At 39.2% G+C, this 16,731-nt stretch overlaps 1 protein-coding gene across 3 annotated transcripts in view; it reads right to left on the bottom strand.

The window, feature by feature from the left end:
* The window catches only part of znf609b (zinc finger protein 609b), a 72,339-nt gene extending 58,257 nt beyond the window's left edge, over positions 1 to 14,082 (bottom strand). Inside the window, exons 1-2 of one of the 3 annotated variants that reach the window (XM_070849430.1) lie at positions 13,749 to 14,082; positions 13,611 to 13,645 (exon numbers count right to left, since the gene is read on the bottom strand). The gene's annotated coding sequence lies outside the window, so the exon portion shown is untranslated. Of the gene's footprint in view, positions 1 to 13,610 lie in introns of all 3 variants that reach the window. The other 2 variants (XM_070849354.1, XM_070849509.1) reach the window with 2 other exon arrangements.
* Between the last annotated feature and the right edge of the window lie 2,649 nt (positions 14,083 to 16,731).

Genomic DNA, 16,731 nt, shown 5'->3' on the forward strand with positions numbered 1-16,731 from the left:
ATTGTTATATCCATCCAACAAGTTGGAGTGCGGTTAAACATTAATATGGTAAATTTACTGTTGGACCTGTTTTTCATACTCATCTAGTTTGTCGTTTTTCAATGCTAATATCATAAGTAAATAATATATTTGCATCCATGTGTTAATGGCTGACACACTGAGCTGTAGCGTCTTCACAAACAGAACATCAAATGTTTCATTATCTTGGGCGTGGTTTATTAGTTCAGAAAGGTATGACTTTGAGTTTTACTGCATATATTTTGTGGCAATCTGCACAATAACAGTATACAAATGGCAGGAAATATACTGTCAAAAGTATCGGACAATCCAAGTGACGAGACAAGCAACAACAAGCATTCAAACTCTTGGAAAAATACATTTTATATGAAACTGCCCAAAGAATTAATAACTTAAATCAGCACAATTAATCAGAGAATCATGAAATATCCAAGTATTTTCATAAGCAACCTACTGTAAAACTAGGCAAAAATAAGTTCAATTGACCAAAATTACATTTAAGATTTAGTAGTTAGCTGCAGCAGATCATCAAGTCAGACACATTAATGCTATGTTATGGTTTTTGCAATCTGAGATTTGCTTGCAACATTGGTGGAGCTATCATTGAGGCAAAGGGACATTTGTTGATGTATTTGTCAGCAATGCACTGTTAACCGTTCACTACTTGGGTTTGGCATCTTGCCTAATGACTGAAACTTGTCGGTAGAAAATTACACTAAAGAGTGACTACAATAAAAAAAACATTGTGTATCAGCTGTCTGAGAGCCAAAACAAGGTCTAGGCAGGTTGTGTGATGATCTCAATATTGCAAGAAAATTGTCTTGGCCATAAGTAATATTCTTTAAGTTGTCATGGTTGAATGAGATTTGATTTTTAACTTTGATTTGCTTTCATTTAGCTGCAGAAGATTCCCAGGCGTCGCCCTGCTGGTGAAGCTCTTTAAGTATAAGCTGGTGTCATCTGCATAACAATGCAATGGCATATTTAAGATCTGATATGCACTGATACTGAGAACAGAAGGGACCAAGTAATGACTGCCGTGGTAATGTCAGATATTTCAAATGATAAAGAGCCTTTTCTGGCAGTGAGGGCTGTGCCAAGAGTAGAGCTGGACAGTGAGACAGAGAGCCACTGTTTCATTAAAAAGAACTACTTAATCATCTGACATTATAAAAAAAAAAAAAGATAAAGGGAAAACACAAAATCACAAGATGAGCAAGACGAGAAGACATTTATAGAATGGGTTACAGATGTCAGATATGCTGAAATGACCAACTAATGTGATTCTATCAATTTGGACATAAAATCCTAACTTGGATGAAAGGGGTTTATGGTTTCAAAGTCCAGTGTGATAGAAAACAAAGGAAAGGAACTTCAACATTAACCAAAACACTGAATTATTCAAAGCAGGAAAAGTACCAGTGGAGATGAGGGAATACTTGAAGTACTTTGTGTTGACTTGACTGTTGACAACTACACCCCCTCAAGAGCCATATATTCTGAGCGGATATAAATAAAACCTCAGGGTGTCTCACCACTAGGCATTTTGGCGAAGGTGTTTGGCACTTAACAACTGATCTAGAATGTCGATCTTACCTTGCTGTCAAAATAGTGTTCATACATGATGAGAAGAGGTCCACACAATAACACCAACTGGTAAGATTCTGGCATCTTGTCACAAAAGACCTTAAAAGATCTGGCGACGACATGATGTGAAGGTTCATAAGTATAAGATGACAAATACAAACTAAAGGCAGTGTTAAACAAACATGAAGTGGCAGCAACTTCCTGAGTTATTACTACTGTTTATTGCCCTGTAATTGTTTGTTTATTGTACTACTGTAATTGTAATGAAAATACCATAAATAAAGTTATTGTTACATTTCACTATTCATCAATTGACCTTCAGCAAAATTTTAGAGATTCAATTCACAGGCTGACCCAGGCTTTGTTTTTAAATAGACACGGTCCAATAAATTTCTGATTTAATGCACCTTTGCTTTCAAGAACAACCCATTATATTATGGACAAATTAAAAGCAAGTTAAGCACAACATATCAACGTGCAAAAGGATTTCAATTAATGAAATAATTACTGGAGAAATGAAATATTGTAAATGAGCTCATTTGCAGCTGTGAGAGAGACATGGGTCGTTATTAAAAGGTGATATTTTCTGGAGGTTGTAAACTGCAGGTGATATTGATGCGTGCTGGTCAGTGTGAATGTTGCTGCATATAATTTTTAATCATGATAAAAAAGGTTTAGTATTGTTAAATAAGTATAATAGAAGGGTTATTAGTCAGAATTCATTTCCTATCCAACTACTGCAAGAACTCAATACTGGAAACACTACTGTTGAAATAATACAGTGATTTCTCAACAGTGCTGTAGGGCCACATGATAAAAAAATCACCAAGAGTATTTCTTGAATACTACAATAATACTAATCAGCAGGTCTAGTCCATATAACTTAGTAAGCAAACAGACACTTCGCCCTGCTCTTTCATTTTCACTTGTACTCATGCAAGATGATAGGATATGCAGTTTAATGGGCATTTCCTCTTCCGGACCACATTGGCTTTTTCCTGGGATGGTCTCAAGCTTCAGCCACTGAACTGTTCAAAATAAATAACCTAGACTTTGGTTCAGCTTACAGTGTTAAGAACCTTTGATTTTATCAGGTGCATGAATCAGCAGTGATGCTGGGTTTGAGGTGGTCAGTAAACTCTCTGAACTCTTTCTCATTAGGAGATAATCAGTGTGACCGTTGTGCCCGACTGCCTCAAGTTAGCTCTACTGAAACCAGGCTTCAAGTCAAGACTATTAACTAATGTGAAGACACCACTGAGTTAAACCAACAATGCACGTTTCCTTTTTCACTCAATATGCCAGAATTTGTAAGAGGTACACTTTGTCAAAGGGTACATTTTATGACATTGACAAAAGGCACTTAAATGCTAATTTGCAGACAAAATTCCAAACTACACAGGGGGACCTTGTAAAGATGAGGAAGTATCAGAAACATGGAACACAAGTAACATCAGAAGCAGCACATCTTAAAAAGGTAACACTTACGGTTAAATCTCTATTAAAAGGTTGTACGGTTTCAGGCAGCAAATGGACAATCAATGTTGTGCTACATTTTCTTCCCGAGACTAAATCCAGATCAAAATGCAGAAATCAACGGGCCAGTTTCAAGGTGTTATGCTTTACCAGAACAAACAATTTACTGTGCAATACTTCATAGCCATGTGCCAAAGGCACAATATAAAAGACTTCTTTTCTAAAGCTAAGTCCTATTTGCTGAACACAGTTTCTCATTCACGGCAGAACACTGCTGCCATTTAAATACAGCTGAAGACACAGGTTTACATTTTACAAAATGTAGTTTGTTTGCAAATGCATGTTGGTTCATAAATCATGCATGTTGAGATTCAAGCACGATGTTTCTCTCTCCATTTCTGCCCTCATCCCACATTAATCAAGCATTTACCTATTTGCTTTCCGGCTGAAACTGGTGGAGGGAATTTTGTTTAATGAGAGAGAAAGAGAGTGCAAGAGAAAGATAGTGTGCAACCAAGAATCTAAAATCTCAATACTCAACTTCATTTGGTCTGCATTTCATTGTGGATACAACTGAATTAAATGTAAATTCAGGTAAGGCATCCACATACTGGCACTGCTAAGCCAGCTGTGAGTTGTTATAATCTTGGATGTCCATGTGGATTTTTTTCCGCATCAATCAATGTTATATTAAGGTTTTTTTCTCCTAAATCCAGAATGTAAACAGTGAAGGAGTTAAATAAATGTGTTGGGTAAAGTAAGCTTGTTTTTCTACTTAAATACTGACTGACAAATGTGAGAGAAGGAAGGGTTGTGAAAGGATAAAGCCTGAGGCTAAAGAGCAGCCTAACACTGCTGGGTGTGTGTGTCTGTCCGTGTCTTTATAGGTCTGTGTGTGCGTAACAGAATAAGATAAAGACACTATTTTTTTCCTTCAGTCTTTTATGTATTGTTTATTACATGCATTCCTGCACGGGCGGCTTGCCAGGCAGGATTCTTTCTGAAAGCTGAAACACCCATCTGCACACAATACATTCAGTCAAGCTAGTGGTATCTGCATATAAACTGCTCCAGTCATTTCAAACGGTAAACTAGTTTAATTCACACTGAATTTTCTACTAACCTACTACAATAAAGAGGACTGTTGTGCAGAAATCTGTAACACATAAACAAAAGCACCACAGAGGACACTGGTCTAACTGCTCCTGTGGAGAGTCAGGAGTCCAACTATGAGAGGACAACAGGCCACTGCTGAGTGACTAATACACTGCACTACTGTTTGTACCATGGACAGTTGAGGTGTTGCCATGTGAATATCTAACTAGAGAAAGGGCATGGACAACCATTAACCTCAAATAACTGCCTGCCTGTCTTCCAGCAGCTGCATAACAGAGGTCGAGTCAATAAGCAGAGCTTCAAATAGCGTTGTCACTCTCACATGGTAGCTTTCCAGAGTCAATGCAACAGTGATCTGCTCCCGAGAGCCACAAGTGTCGCATTCAAAAATTGATGGGTATCAGCAGCAAGCAGCAATTTACATGCTCATATGACTGCACAGAATACTGCATGTTTTCGACTGGCCAGTACTGACCAATTATTTCTACTACAGTTTTTCTGTGCAGCTTTTCATGCAGCTTCATCTCGCAACTGAAGCCCAGGTCATAAAAACCCCAAAATAAGTAGTCACATCTGACACAGTGGGCGACGACACTTAAGTAGACACGCAATCGCTGTCAGCATTCCAAATGACAGTAAACGTATGCAAGGCAGGGGAGGATAGCATGGTACATTTCACTGAAAATATGAAAATACCCATTCAGACTTGTGCATTACAATGATATAACATATTTTCTCCTATTCCAATAGTGTTTGTTGATGCTGGATGTTTGCTTAACCATTGCACCAATGCGAACTCCCACTTTTCAGCTTGCATTATCCCATAATTTTTAAACACAGCACAAAACTCTGTTTTTCACATGGTCCTAAACTCCTGAAACTACACTGCTACTGTAAAAAACTGTTGTTTCCAAGTTGTAAAATAGCAATATGGGGATCTAATGTTAGTTAAATGTTTGCCTATTTCAGTTGTCCAACAGCCTTATTTACACGGTCGCTGCCATCATGGCTGTTTGATCATCCAGGAAATGGTTACATGTGCATCTACCTCCAAAAATTCAAGTCATCTTGAACTCAAATGCTCTGTCACCTTGAAGGCGAAAGAGTGCAGGGTAGCATGTTTTTTTTTTTTCCTCAGACTGTAAATATTGTAATCTCTTTTCCTTCAGTTATCCATCTACATCTCCTATTCGACGTGCCTGCCTGCTTTCCTTTTCTCCAACGTCATCAATCTTCTTTAATGTGCCCGCCAAATTAAAATGCAAAGCTAACAGGAAGCCTGTCAGACATTGTATTCTCCTTTTTATGTCGGCATCTAATCTTTTTTTTTTCTTTGGCAGATTACGGGATGGTACACCTACAATCTAAGACAACCATTCACCTTAAACCTACACAATGGTACAAGTGATCTTTTTCAGCAGTGCCGTACTACATATTCATATCTATCTCTGATATATTCACAGCTTGGAGGATCCCAATATTTCACTTTACTACTAATAACACTAAAGCTGAATTTACGACTCTGTCGAGTTGTTTCACTGTTCCTGCTGTGGATGCCTACGGCGTGGGAGCTGATTTATAGTTCAGGGTAGAAATTAACCCATTGACTGTCGTGGCACTGCTACCTCACTAGATGGATGCATTATACGTTATCAGGCTGTGTTGTGCATTTATTATTTACCCAAAGTAATTGGGTTTACCTTCATTTACTCCCTTTGTTATACACACAGCTGCCTGTGGTTAGAGGGAGACTATCTGTGGAGGATTACAGGGTATTTTTATTTCAAACTGATCTTTCCTATCAACAAATACTGCAGCAATGGAAAAATGTAGGAGACAACACAAAGCAGATAAAGCTGTCCAATTACAATTCTTGTGGTCTCCATGTAGCCCATATTGCATCCGTTGCCCTGCACAGAGATACCACAACATCTCAGCACAGAGGCATAAATCTGCCTTAAGCTGTTGAGTGAAACGTTACCCACCGATATTTTTCCAAACCAGTCAGGACAGTCCAATCCACTTATGTTTAAGCCTCAAGATTGCTTCTCTGACTGTTTAGACAAATGTCCACTACAAACGTTTTATCATGCACAGTAAGCGTCATGCTGATGGCAATGAAGCCAAAAGAAAACAAAAAGATTCTTCCTGCACACAGAGTGATCTGTACAGTGTCACAACTGTTTTTCCAATATTGGCAACTGACAAATATCTGATTACTGTGATTAAAGTGTTGCTTTATTGGCTTGTTTTTAAGTGCATTCTCGATCCACTACCCTACGCTTTGCATAGGATTTCTACTATTAAGACTGACAAGTTGTGTTTTTAATGTGCGATTTTTCTATTGATTTTCCTTGATCAATTGTGAAATGTGCATAGTGCTGTTTATTAGAGTATGACATGACTGTCTAAATAAGGAAAACTGGTTCTGTAATCTTGTCAGATTAATGGGAAAATGAACAGGGACAGGTAATAATTACTTCCCGCAGGCTGCTCAGATCTGTAGTTTGTAACGTATGATTTGATCAGGAGAACCAACAAATGAGGTGAGGCTGGAAATGTTTGTCATTTTTCCAATGTAGTTAACCATTTACGGTTTAATTAATATTTAAACTGCTTTGCCCCGTCTGTACATTCTGTTGCCTTATGTCTCGTGGTACTGAAAGATTATCTTTTTTTTTTTTACGTTTTCAATTTATCAAATAATCATTTTATCTAATAAAAAATGCTCACAGAAACATATTCCAAATGCTTCTTTTATCTGACCAACAATCTAAACCCAAAGATGTTCAGTTCACCATCACACATGACACAGAAAAGCAGCACATGCTCACATCTGAGGTGCTGGAAACGACGTACGTTTGGCATTTTGGCTCGAAAAATTACTCAAATGATTATCAAAGTAGTTGGTGATTAATTTTCTGTGAATTGGCAAGTTCTTACACCTCTAAGTAACAGTGTCAACAACTGGCTTCTGAATTTGTCAATGATGTGGTTCTTTGTTTGATTTTTTATTTAACATGAACTTTTATATTTTGCCATTTCCATTTACAACATCAGCATTCATATCGGCCTGGGTGGAGGAGAATCAGTGTGTTGGTTACCAAGAACAGCAACCAGACTACACAAAATGGTTGACACTGGTCCAAATGTGGTTGCCGAGGGAAACTGGCCAACCGTTGCTGTCAAAACTTGAGGGCCCTAATACGATTGTAACTGCATGCCAAAACTGACTATTTCACTTGACATTGGCACATCTAATGGGGAGTTCTTGTGACTGCTAATGCAGGTGTGAACCAGTTTTATAAAAATGGTAACGCAGAAAAAAGAAAGATGGCACTCGTGCCAAAACATCCATTACTAGTTTCTTTAGCAGTGTTTTCCACTAGTGAACAGCTGAGCACATAATGCCTACTATACAAGCCCCTTAATATTTAAGTGTCTAGGAGAATCAAACAAGTAAAGCCTGCGATCCCAGGTGATTCTTTATCTATATTCAGTAAAAGGACGTGCACACATGATCGCAGTGAGCCTGAAATGACGACTCAGTGGTCTATAAACTGAAGCTGGTTTGATGGAAATATGTTTTAAACTAAAATGTATGTAAAAGTCCACACATCTTTACCACATGTGCTCAGGCAGTGAGATGAAACAAGACAGTAAGACTCTGTTAACATTACGACACTTTGACTGAAAAAAATCTACAACTACTTCAGTATTAACATTTGTATTGTAGCTCAACCTGATCATCAGTTTCCACTTTAGACTGCAGCAATTTTGTCGTTTGTGGATGTTCTCTCATTTACTCACATGGATCATCCGAGAGAGACGACAGTATTTCTTTGATTCTACAGATGACAGGGGTTTCTGCAGTATGATTAGGGCAACGGGGACAGTGCCTCAGAACCACCCACTCACTGCCACTACGCTGAAGTATTGATGTGCTCCAAGCAATTCCCACACATTACATCTTCACAGACCTTTCTTGCTCTACACTGAGCTCAACTCAGAAATGCGTGTCTTAATCTATAAAACGCCACGCATTCCTACAGCTAAAAACCAAGCTTTCAGCATCTGGGAGAACACTGAATTTAACTGCTTTCTGTCAACAAATGAAGTTACCAAATCGGAGAACAGAACGTCTTTACACTGGTATATTCATCAGCCATTTGTAAATGGAAAATTGTCATGAGTAACTTGCAGTGAAAAGATCACCAGTGTCGGGAACAAGTGAAGCGAGAGTGATAAATGAGGTCATGTTGCTTATGAGTGGATGAATGAAGACAGTACTGAAAGCAATAGCGCGTTAAACATGCTAATGCAATCCGACAGGGCTTCGTCACTACAGCAACATAAAAACTAAATTACCTATCAAAATCAGCTTGAATTGACTCATAATTTCTGTGGCTTTTCTTTCTAAGAACGCACAGAACAATACTTCAAACCAAAGGCAAATGAGACAGCATTTCTGCAGCACTAAAGGCTCTGCTGCGCCACAAAAGCTGACAATATCTTTATAGCTTGTGTGGAGGAGAGTTGAGTGTAACTTGGGCTCGCATCCCAGGAAAAGATGGATCACCAGTCTCTGGCAAAGCAGCAACGGTGCAACAAGCATTCCGACTGTGCTCTTTTCTGCTGTAATTGGCAATTCACTGGTGAGAAATCCAATCAGTACTATAAAAACTGAAGCAGAGTAGCATATTCTTTCACCCATGATACGATCTTACAGTTCAAATGACAACTGTCACATCTAGTCAGCGTTTTCAGCAAAACAGCAGCAGCGGGAAATGAAGGGGGTGATATTCTCACATTACACAACAGTTCACATATAGAAAATTTTATTTGGTGGCCACCCCAGATACATTTGTCTCCACTAGAAATGTCCAAACTGGTCCACAGTATAGATAGACAGCTGAATCAATAATGACTATGGAAACACAGATCCATTTCAGATCCTTTGTTTACTCTAAGCTGTCAGTAAAAAAAAAAAACACAGCGCTGTGCTTTGATGTTTGAGCAGGCAAATAAAACTGCAATAAGCAGATTCAATTAATGACATTTACAGAAATCGTGTCAGTGTGCAAGTGAAGTGAGCTGTTCGGAGAAACATTAAAAAGCCTTGTTTGCCATTGCTGCAACACAAAAATATTTCTCAGGTGCACCGTCCTGCTTAAGCACTGCGGTTGGCTGGGAGCTGCATTTGAACCTCTGCATTTCGTTCCTGCTGGATAGAAAACACTTAAGGAAAGCTTTGATGTGGGTTTTTTTCTAATGCAGACCTATTCAAATGTTAAACCACACATCTACAGCGCATAACCCATGTTAATGTAAGCCTGCTTTGGACCAAGCGTGCAATACGCATCTATAGGAAATAGGAGGAATATTGCGTTGCACTTGTATTCTATTAAGGGTACTAACTAATGATTATTGTGACTATCAATTAGTTATCTTCCCAAATAAACAGTTGGCCTATATAAACAGTTAACAGTTAAAAATAAGGATCTCAAGGTGATGCCATCAAGTGATTAACAGTCCAAAAACCAAAATATTTTAATGTTAAGACGGAATTATTTATTTTTTGAATGACTAACTGTTGCAGCTGTCGTCTGTATTAACAGAGATCTTATTCTAATATTAGATTTCAGAATAAAGGACAGACAATTTGACTGTGTAATCCCGATTTCTCTAATATGTTTTATGCATCACTTCTTCTTATTAAATGTCTTCCTGTTAAATGCAGCTGATCCAGCAGCGCTTAAACAAGCCCAACCCCCACCGCTTAGGGAGGACCACTTCAAATAAATCTCAACCTTGGGGAAACACCATATGATGTTTCCAGCTACAAAAGGTGCTCCATCTCATCTCAACCCGTCTAATGACACTAACTACATTATGAGGCTTAATATGGACTCACCACTGCTCAAGGGGGAATTCATGCACTTCTCATTTAGCATGTGTTCTATGTATTAGCCTAAGTAAAAACCAATAATTTAAGTGGATATGGGGGTGTGCATTCACCCAAACTAAAAAGCTTAATTCAAGTGAATTTAACGGTACCTGAAAGCCTTCAAATGACCAGCTACCTTCGAGGATATGGGCTAAATCCTGTCTTACTTTGCCATCAGCTGTTGTGCAGCCATGAGATGACGGAAGCCTTACAGAGCCAACATAATCCCCTTGTCCTGGACTAATCTGAACCCCTGGACTTCAAAACAAACACTGTTAAATTCTCATCTACCACACTGTTTCTTCAACATTTCCATCCTGATGTGAACATATTATTTAGAAAAAAGGGGTGAGGCGCTTCAGACATGATATTTCTTTCTAGTCAACAGAAACACATTTGAGTGAAAGTGTCATCAACAGTGTCATCACACACATTTTACCATCACGCTCCCACATTTTAAAAAAGGGTCAGGTGCCAACAGCTTGGTTATCACAAAAATCAAACTGGAAAATAAGGAAATGGGAACTTCCTCAAGTGGTGTTGCTCTTATGATCACCGTAGGCACTCATCCAAGCTTGGGACACATTTACACACCTCTGACAACTATAAAATGTCTTCACAATTGATGGCTCTGTCAGATTCTATAAAAATGTGTTGAGTGTGTTGCAACAAAGCTCTTAAGACCCTTACAAAGACTAGAACAAATTACTACTATATTTAAAAAAAAAGGTAATCAGGTGGAGACAAATTGCAGAGAAAGCAGTACCAGCTCTCTGCTTCAACAGTGAGCTGGTGCTGAAATGTCCTCGTTAAAAAGATTTGCAATTAAAATTATTAACAGGAACACCAGTACTCTAACAATTATTTTTCCAGCTATATTATTTCAATTAAAAATGACAGCAGCGCTAGTAAAGTAGATCTTCTTATAACTCCCTCGACCAAATTAGCTTTTTGTGGCTAACTAAATAAGATGTTGAAATGTCCCAAATACTGAAAATGACATGCACAACACCCACACACACAATTAGTTTAGTGTTCTTGAGAGCTCTGTGTGTGATCCCTTTGTCTACTGTGTTGACACCATTTCCTGTATGACACCTGAAATCATTACCAACAACCAAGTCTGGCTACAAAGGCTGCTACAGCGCACCATGGCTACACTTTAAGCAAATCAGCTACTGCTGCCCGTTGACCTCAGTGACAAAGGTTTAAGTAGTACAAAACCACAATGCTGCTGTTATCTAACGGGATGGTATATCAAGAGCTTCTGACATCTAAAATACTGCATTGATGCGCGGTGCAAATCAGCTATGTTTACTGCATGACACACAGGAGCAAAGTGGATTATCAGCACAGTGAAGTATTTCTACATCTTACGCCTGCACTAATACTGAGGTTTTCCTTTATCAGTGTCACCAGCACAAATGGAGCTGCCAAACTCATCGAGTGCAGCATTAGCCAGGAATGTGCAACGCTCTTTAGGAACAAGGAAAATGTTTCACTGCCCAATTTTCAAAGGTTCCTTTCTCTCTCTCGGTGCCTGGCGCTTTTATCCGAATAAATAACACTGGAAGTAGGCTGTTAATTTAAGTTGGTAGCTGAAATGCTTAACTGGCAGTCCTTTCAAAATGAAACATGTCTTATCGCAGCTCTCGCCTCCATTTCTGGACAAAATTAGCCAATCCTCTGGTGGGCAGTACACTGCGTAGCCTGAATTTGAATTGAATTTAATTTTTGAAGAAGATATTGACAGATATTTAGGGGTTTAAATAATTAATAATTGCAAACTGACAGGTTGCTCAGGATTCTCTTTTTGAAAGAACCATAACAAAGATACAGACTAAGTTCGGCTTTTTTGGTGTAAATATAAACTTGTCAGGGCTCTGAGGTGGAAAAAACACTGTTTCTATATTAATAAAACATAGTCTGGCATTTCTGTACTGCAGAATGTTACCTTGGCTGACATATACGCCAAACCAAATACATCTGCAGTTAGCTATTCACAGACGAATCAGCCTCTAGTACACTTGTAGTAAAATGTAACTTGTTTTCTGTTGACCCTCTCTCAAATACGTCCCTGTGAGGTAATGCAAAACACTCACTGAGATGATGCCCACTCATTCAGTCACAGCAGATGGAGGACTTAAAGATTTGCATTGTCAGCAGTAAGCAGTTGCAATAGTAAAAACAGAGACAGTCAACACAATTACCATATGTGAACAACCAATCATATTTGATTAAGATGTCCACTGGAAGGAAAACCACATTTTGCACTTTTGTCCCCTCAAACGGTCATTTAGCTTATGTAAATACAGAAAATTCAACTACTCTTGGAATACAGCGCCATTTAAAGAGAACTTGGATAGTAGAAGAAACATATTCTTCAGGTTTTGTAGTTCTGAAAATTGGAGTTATTGTATCTAATGCAAAGTATTGTGCAGCAGACTACTTGGCCAGTCTTTAATGTGGTGCTGTCATAGTCTCTGGAGCAGCACAGACCGCAGGGTAGAGCACAGGGTTAGCCCATTGTGGTCTTGTAAAAAACATTTGCGCTTTAATTGAATGACTCACTTCACTGAGAGGGGACGACCCAAACAACACGAGCCAACAAAAAGAATCTGGAGAGAAGGGTCCCAGGGTCTTTTTTTAATTTTTTTTTTAAATGTCAGAAAGTCCATACTGGTGGTTTGTTAGTCCACAATCCACCATTTCATAAGATCTTGTCCCACTGGAGACGACTTCACTCTGGATATCACTTCTTACAGGAGGTGTTTGGGTTACAGTGGCACCAGGAGAGGAAGTGAAACGCTGAGTTCAAACAGTCACACATATTTTCACTTTCTGTGAAAATAGTGGCATGTTAGTTTGTCTTAAAAACACCCCCCCCACACACACACACACTCTCTCTCACGGCCCTCCTGGGGTCCCCAGGACCCATCTTGAGAAACACTGTAGCCACCACACTGGTGGAATCTGCAGCTTTTAACTCACAACATTATGTTTCCAAACATTACTCAACTTCACAGGAATATTATTAGCACAGACAATTAAGTGCTTCTTATTTTAACAGTTAACAAAAGGTTATCCTCCTCGAGGTGATAGCAGCCTGTGTAACTCCAGTTAAAAGGTGTTGGTTAGCTACTGCTTTAGCTGAGAGCAGGTAAAGTGACCAGTTTTGCATGTTTGCACGCTAAGTTGAACTTCAAGAAGCTAGCAGGGCTAACTTAGCTGACTGTAATGAGCTAATATGACTAGTGCGCTAGCTGGCACAGTGAAACAATGAGCTCAGAGTGCAGTCAGCCTTGGCTAGCTTACTTGCTTTCTTGCTTGCTGCATGCTGTGTTGGCTATATGGTGTAAAGCTAGCCAGCTTGCCTTGCACGCAAGGCTAACGTTAAATGGCTAACGAGTCGTAGCTCTATCAACAATGAGAGGAGGGAAAAGAAGAGAAAAATGCACTAACTTACCGACTTAGCTAGCCACTCCTATTCCATACCCCGGTCTGTCCATGGTGGTGTGCACTCCATAAAAAGAACAAATCAGAGTAATTGGCTTTGAATTACAATAAAACCTCTAGAAAATAATAAAAAAAAAATCTGGAGCACCAGAAAGCAGCGGCAGCGCACTCCCCAAGACATCCAACACAAGAGAGGAGGGGAGGCCAGCGATTCACTGGACTTCTGCCATCACACTTGGAGATACCGTCCACAGCGAAAACAACCCAGTCCGGAGGGCATTTTATCGGTGCGGCTACAAGTCCGACACAAGTCCGGTCCTCTCCCGCGACCTTCTGCCAATTAATCCCACATTGAATAGCTTCCCATCCAGGTTAATTCCTCCGTATTCGCCGTTTCTGGATGAGCGCCGCGGTGCTTCTCCGTGTGGGAACTGATACAATGTAGCCAACCAGCGGCAGCGGGAGCGGGGAGGAAATCCAGGATCAGGGCGCTCCGGTCGGATTGAACTGTCACAGTTCACCGGGGCTGAAGACACGGAGCTGGATCCAGCACACAGAGTGGACTGGGATTTCACTGCTGTGGGTTCTCCACTTAGACAGCCCACATCAGAATCAGAATCAGAATTCCTTTAATAGTCCCCAGGGGGAAATTGCTTTTGTTACACACAGCTCCAAAAAGAATAAGAATAAACTCCAAACACAAAAGTAAAAATATAAATATATAAAAGTATAGTAGTTTTAAAAATGATGTATTAAAAATTATTACAAATTATTACACAGAGGTAAATTATTGCAGCAGGTGAGTCCAGAGTCTTATAATAATAATAATAATACCACTACTACTAATAATAACAATAATAATAATCAGGTGACAACCAGTGTTTAATATATAAGATATAATAAAATAATAAGATAAGATATTCCTTTACTAGCCCTAAGATGGGGAAACTTACAAAGAGGTGATATAAAAGAATATGTGCATCTACGGTAGAGGAAGTATAAAAAAAAAAATAGAAACAATATAGTATACAAGTGGGAGATATTAGAAAGTATTGCACATTGTGAGGTGAGGTAAAGAGATGAATAGACATGTTGCACAGAGTGAGGTTGCTCTGAATAAATATATTGGTGTACAGTCTAACTTTACATTGATTGTTTAAAAAAAAAAAAAAGGAGAGAAAACCTGCAAATTATTACATTTGACAAACTGGAATCAGTGAATAGAATCAGCGATCATCAACATTTTCATCGATTTATTTACAGTTGATTCATTACAGATGTATTTGTTATTCATGTTAGCACAAACAGAATCATGTGCCATTCCAGGACGACATCTTCAGACCTGATACTAAATTATAACTGTCACATGCACTAGGAAAAAAATCAAACAATACCCAATAGACCATCTTCACATTATAATTAGGCTACATAATTGTAATAATTGATGTTGTCTGGTTGATGATGGCTGCACGGTGATGGGAAGTCGTTGTCTGGAAGCGTTATTTTCAGCAGGCACCTCAGTGTTATCAGGCCTCATTACTGAAGCACTGAGTACATGTTGTCTTTAGGTTCAGACCTCAACTTTCTAACATGACATCCTCTATTAATGATTTTATTATTAATTGATAAACATTTACTTGCTTTATAGATAAGTCTTAAGACTGAGTGAGAACAACTTTTAGGTTGCTGTGCGTAAAGAAACCCCTAACCCCCATTGGTTGGTGTTTATTTGATACTAATCCAGGTATAAATGTTGGTAATCCATTAGTAAATGCCCGCGGGTTCTCACCTTGGAATGAGCCATCTGGTCTGCAGATATAAACACAAATAAGTCATTAATTAATGTTTTATTACAACAATCCAAGTGAACTTTGAACCACAGATGTTTTCCAGAAATAAAGCCATTCGTCGCTCTCTCTGATGAACAAGAGAGTTTATCTAAAAAGATAAAGCAAGCGAGATGTTGTAAGTGAAACATTGTTCATATTAATGGCTTATCGATGATGAAAAAAAATCTGGAGTCGACGATTTATTAGACATTAATAAAGCTGTTATTCACAGCCCAGAAGCCCTGTTTAAATGGCGTGTTATTAGACAGTGCGTGGTTTGATTAAAGAAGCCTATTATAACCACTTTAGGAAGCAGAATCTATTAAACACTGTAATCGTATGTGTTTTACAGAGTGAATGTGTTCATGAACAGACTAAAGGAAGTGATGGTTTTAAGGCAGCCACTGATATCATCCATGAATAATAGTGGTTGACTTTCAAACGTGCATCTCGTTGAATGTCAACACTTTTAAATCTGTTAATACTCAAGCTACATAAAAGAAAACAATGCAGAGGTCAAAACTTGAGCTTCACACTTCAGCGCAAATTGGACATGTTACCTTTGTATCTCTCTAAACCATGTATTAATTTAACCAAATCTATTAACAAACAACCAAGAGGGAATTTCACAGAAGTGAAGAGCCGGGGAAAAAAAAAAAGGATTCCAACAATAAGACCCTTTCAGATACGTTTGGATTCCAACTCTCATAGCACCACGGATAACCTTTCATGTTTACCAGCTTCAAACACCATGAAGGCTTTAAGTCGTTGTCTCTCTCAGCGCTGGTTTCCCAGGCAACAAGAATATGATAATGTTGCCTTTGACATGACAGAAGGAATCATCTCGCTAACAAACAGAGACAACAGGCACAGGGAGGGCTGGGGGAGAGGCAGGGGAGGGGGGGCTGAATTAATGGACTCATTTTCACACAGAGGGAAAAGCAGCAGCAGCAGCAGCAACTCACCATCCTCCATCCATCCTCCATCTTCCTCTGTTGCCTCCAATGCATTCCTGCTGGCAGGCAAACTCATGCCTTCCCGAGGGAACAGCCAGCCTCCATTGGAAAGCTAAATAACAGTCAGTGGCAAGTGGGGACCGGAGGGGACATGTTTTATGATGATGACTGCCCTTCAAGGCCGAGGAGTGCTCTCGCTGCTGAACGTCGCACCAACTACAAACCTGAAACGAACAAGCTGTGTGGACGCCATGTGTTTTCCATCAGTGAGAAAGGGGGGTAATCAGCCAGCCATGTGGAATCACAGAGGGGCTGGCTTGATTCGTGTGATCATCTTTCCATTACT

The sequence above is a fragment of the Pempheris klunzingeri genome, chromosome 1 (assembly GCF_042242105.1).
Source record: "Pempheris klunzingeri isolate RE-2024b chromosome 1, fPemKlu1.hap1, whole genome shotgun sequence".
Classification (NCBI taxonomy): domain Eukaryota; kingdom Metazoa; phylum Chordata; class Actinopteri; order Acropomatiformes; family Pempheridae; genus Pempheris; species Pempheris klunzingeri.